Below are 4,569 nucleotides of genomic sequence, written 5' to 3' on the forward strand. Positions count from 1 at the left end.
TACCGCTCCTCAATCCCCACAGAGGCACAGCAGCCAGAACACAACTGGGTGTCCATAGCCATGTCTGTACAACCAAGGGATGCATCCCTAGTCCAGCCCTGCAAATCTAGAGGTGCATCTACCCTGGAAAAGCCTACATGGATTTAACTGTGTGTGGTATGTCTGCCTGGGAAGTTTAGAGAAAAATTCTGCTTAATGGCAAGGGATGCACGGAGTGAGAGCAGGCAGGGCAAATTAAAGAAAATACTGGTTTATACTCTGTGACTCTCTGTGAACTATACTGCCATGCTGATGTGAAACCATGTCACAGTATCACCAAAAGACATGAAATGCAGCATGAACATTCAATACAATTAAAAATAAATTAGAGAGGTGCAACTGCTCAAGCCGGTCACCACTCAGTGGGATGGGAACATTTATTCAAGAACCAAAATAAACTGGAATAAATGCCACTCCACCATTTCTTCCATCTTTTTTGGAAGCTTCTGGCCCTGCCAAGTATGGAGTTGAAGCTGCCAGAGTTGGCAGATCTCTGCTCTTACACAGCTTGTCAGCCCCATGCCATTATGGGCCTTTTTTTCTGCATCTTGCAAGAAGGAAATAAGAAAGGCACACTGGGAGATAGAGGAAATCTGCTTTGGGAGATAACCAGAAAAGGAGGAAAGGTCTGAATTATCTTTACAATCATCTTCATTTGTCTCATTGAAACTGTTTCTCTTTAGTGCTCAGAGAGCAAAATCAGAGATAATTCACATTTTGTCCCCTGGCAGGTCCCTGGAGACTGATAAAGAAAAGCAGGCCTTGAAAGAGGAAGAGCTGTACTCTGTTCAAGTCCAAAAGCTGAGGCATGTAGCTAATACCAAATGTTACTGGTGGCTTTCATTCCTTGGGCCTTTGTAAAGGGCATTTCACAGAGCAACTAAGTCTGGGCCAGCTGATTTGTTACTCAAGGATGTGAGGGATTTTCATGCAAAATCTTGAGAGAGCAAGAGCTGGGACTCTCTTCAGTGGCCAGGCTGGGCAAGAGTTGGGTTTTGCAAGCAGCAGACTGAACAGGGTCCTGCACCAGGACAGTTTTCAAAGCAATTCAACTTGGAATGTAGATTTCTGACCTTCTGCCAATATCTCAGTGGAAAATCTGTGCCCTAAGCAGCAGATAGGAAATTAAACTTGAGCTCCAATGCTGAGGGTATCATTTTTACCTCAGCAGTGGAGCTGCAAAAACCAGAGTCTCTTGAGAATGGGGAAATCCTTCCTAGGCTGCAAAGAGCAGTAACACCTCTCAGACTGTTCATCACTACTGGGGTAGCCTGGATTAACACCATCCCGGGGTAGAATGAAGATGTGATGCTGGTGAACCAGGGGTGAAAGGCCTGCATTTCCAAAGATAAGGATGGATATCTGACTGGTCAGAGATCAGGCAGTCACTTCAACCATGGGATGAAAATCACAGCTGAAGGAGAAAAGGAAGCCTATGAAAACCCTTTCCCAAAACCTGGCTCTCCAGCTATCCCTTCTTCAGGCTGGACTTCTCCACAACAAGACCCAGCAGTCGAGGACCCTGTAACCGGTAAAAAGAAGTTGAAATGTGAAGATGCATGGTATCATGTACCAAGTAATGTCAGAAGCTTCTGAGAAGCAAAGATCCCATGCTCCTTTGAAGCCAGGAAACCTATTATGCCCTGAACTCCTGCTGTGAAAGCTCCTGTGTCTTAGATCAAGCAGACATCTGCACCCCAACGTTGGAGTGGTCTCTGCAGAAGCTGGTGGATTTGGGAATCCATTTTCTGGACATCCCTGGACAAGGGAGATGATGGATGGCCTCATGGGTTTTAGGGCTTAGAGGAACCACTCTGGTAATCAAATATGGTTCCTTACAGAGCTGAGAGCCTCCTGCTTCAAATTTGTCATCTGCAACTGAGCTCAGTTTAAAGGCTCCAGATAAATCCAGCCCTTTCAAAAAAAAACCCAAAAACGACCAAAAAACAACCGTTGTAGACGAGAAATAGTCACCAAACAAATGAGTCATTGCAAAGAGGGACTTTCTAGCTTAAGCCTCCAAAATGTTTTCTCAGGCTTTTTGCTCTTGGATGAACAAGTCCTCGCTACCAGAGATTTTCCTGAGAACAAATCCAAGTCACCTTTTAATCTATGGAGTGTGTTATGGCATGGCCATACCACATCCACTGCTGGGCTGTTCTGCAAGCAGGGAGAAGTTGAGGAGCTATCTAATGATGGCAGGTTGTAGTCATGTAACTCCATGTTAGCAGCATATTCAAAGATTAAATTATCTTTCTGTGTAATTAATTGCTTTTATTATTATTTGATTATGTTAAATAGATTTTAACATAATCAAATCACAGGTAGAAGTGAGTGATTCCTGTGGGAAAAGAAGTTACAGCCCTGCCATGGTGGCCAGTGCTGCAAAGCGATAATGAAGACTGTGAGCCTTAGAAAATCAAGATAAAATCTACAGTGGTTTGGCTTCTGGACATCCTTTCAGACTGGGCCTTATTTTGCAGATATAGAATTCAGGACAAGAACCAACCTCTGAGTATCCATCATGGTTTTATGTGCAACAAAAGAAAAAAAGCGTCAGTGAGATCTTCCCCTTTTGTCCCTTAACCTTGATGCTAAGTGAATTTTCCCAAGTATGGTGTTCTCGATATACAGGAAACCCTTCACAAGTGCCCAGTATGTGTCCCAGCACAGATGCAGTCCCCTGCTCCTGCCTGGATCCTCACAGCACCAGGCCTTCTCATGCCAACCCTTCCCTCATGCCTCTGCTGCTTGATACTCCCCTGCTTCGCTCCTCCTTCGCCTTCCTCCTCTCTCCGAAAGGGTGCACACATCTGGCTTGCCTTTATTGTGTGATAAATCTCACCCTGCATCTTGGGTTCATTTTCTGAAAGTTTTGAATGGTGTCTTGGAAATGCAGTTGGACAATAGGAGCTCTTTGAACCCAGGCCAGCTGGACGGGACTCCTTTGCATTGCAGCTGACATGCAGGCTTTGGCGGTCTTTCTCGGCTCTTTCCTCTCTTTTCTTTACAACATTTGAGTTGTCCTCAAACTTTATTTTTGGAGTGGGCAGTGCATTTCTGAATCTTTTCATCATTATATTATTATTAATTATGGTCATGACTATTTCTGCTGGCACTCCTGGGTGGATCTCTCCTCTCTCACTTAATATCTTGGGTACGACTACCTTGGCCACAACCCACTCAAGCAGTGACTCAGAATCCCTGGCCAGTTCCCAGGAGAGATGCAAGAGTTTTGCCAATTGGTTTTAAAAGAGGCCATCGTTTTCCAGAGCTACTCTCTCACTCAACAGAGCTGAGCTGGGTGGAAAAGCTCAGCTCTGTGGTTCCAGGGAGTCCATCCCTGGTGGACAGGCTGTCCCTGGGTTATTATGAAAGCAAAGCCCCGCTCCCTTCGCATGCAAACAAGACGACTTCTGAACCAGGCAGTAGGATTCTCCACTGAAAATAATTTTGCTCCCTGGGGGTCACTGCACTCAATTTCCCCATTCCCAAGCCCCTGGAGGAAACAAAGCTAAGGGAGGCAGGCATGTGGGCAGGATGAGGCATTGTGAGGGAGGGAGTACTGGATGCTCAGGTCAAACTGTTGCCTAATGTATCATCACACGGCTACCCACATATTGAGTCAGAGTGGAGAATGGCATAATCTGAAGCAGGCCTCATTGCTGGGTTTGAGGTTTGCTTGCAGCAGTGGTACATGGTAGAGAAATCCCATCTTCATCCTCTGAGCATCTCAGACTTTCCCAACCATGCAGGAGGATGGGAATTGCTCTGATTCTAAAAGCAGGAGGGGACCTATGGCTCAACTGTTTGCCCCTCTACACATTGAGTTTATGTAGTGAAGAAGGCTGTTTGGCTCCTATGCGGCTCCTGTGACTTAAAGACCTTCAAATAGTGTGCTCTTATGGAGGCAGACATACAAATCTTCATTTCTTCATTTTCACAAGAAAAAAAGAGATGGCTCATCTTGGTGAGGCATGGCTGTCTCCCACAGAACATGGTGGGAACCTGACTGAATCCTTCTGACTAGACTGCACTGCCTACTGCAAATGGCACTGAGTGACGGAGGGAAGGAGATGACAGGCCTTCCACTATCAAGAGTGGGCACTTGGCAATGTCAGACCAGGTCCTTCCCAGCCTCCCTTCTTATGTGCTGGGAAGCCCGCCTGCTTCACAGGGCAGCCGAGAGGCCTGGTGTTCTCTGGTGCTGGCATTTGTAAAGAAGAGGGACTGAGATCATCAGTTGCTTTTTACTCACATCTACCAAAGGGAAGGATAGGTCTTGGGTCAAGTAAAACTCTCCTTCCTCCTGTTCTGCTGCAAGATCCAGCAGGGCAGGGAAGCCCACCAGCATCCGGGAACAGTGGTCCTGCCAGCCCTCTCTGTGCTGGTGTTGAAGGCTGAGCCAGCTCCGGAGCTCAGCTGCCGCGGTCCAAGCACCAGGCAGAGGTGTCACTCTCCCTCCAGCTGCAGCACGGTGCAAACCACAGCTGGCTCCCCATGTGGGGCTGCCTCTCCCAGGCTGGCAGG

The sequence above is a fragment of the Corvus brachyrhynchos genome, unplaced genomic scaffold (assembly GCF_000691975.1).
Source record: "Corvus brachyrhynchos isolate BGI_N302 unplaced genomic scaffold, ASM69197v1 scaffold115, whole genome shotgun sequence".
In the NCBI taxonomy this organism is placed as follows: Eukaryota; Metazoa; Chordata; class Aves; order Passeriformes; family Corvidae; genus Corvus; species Corvus brachyrhynchos.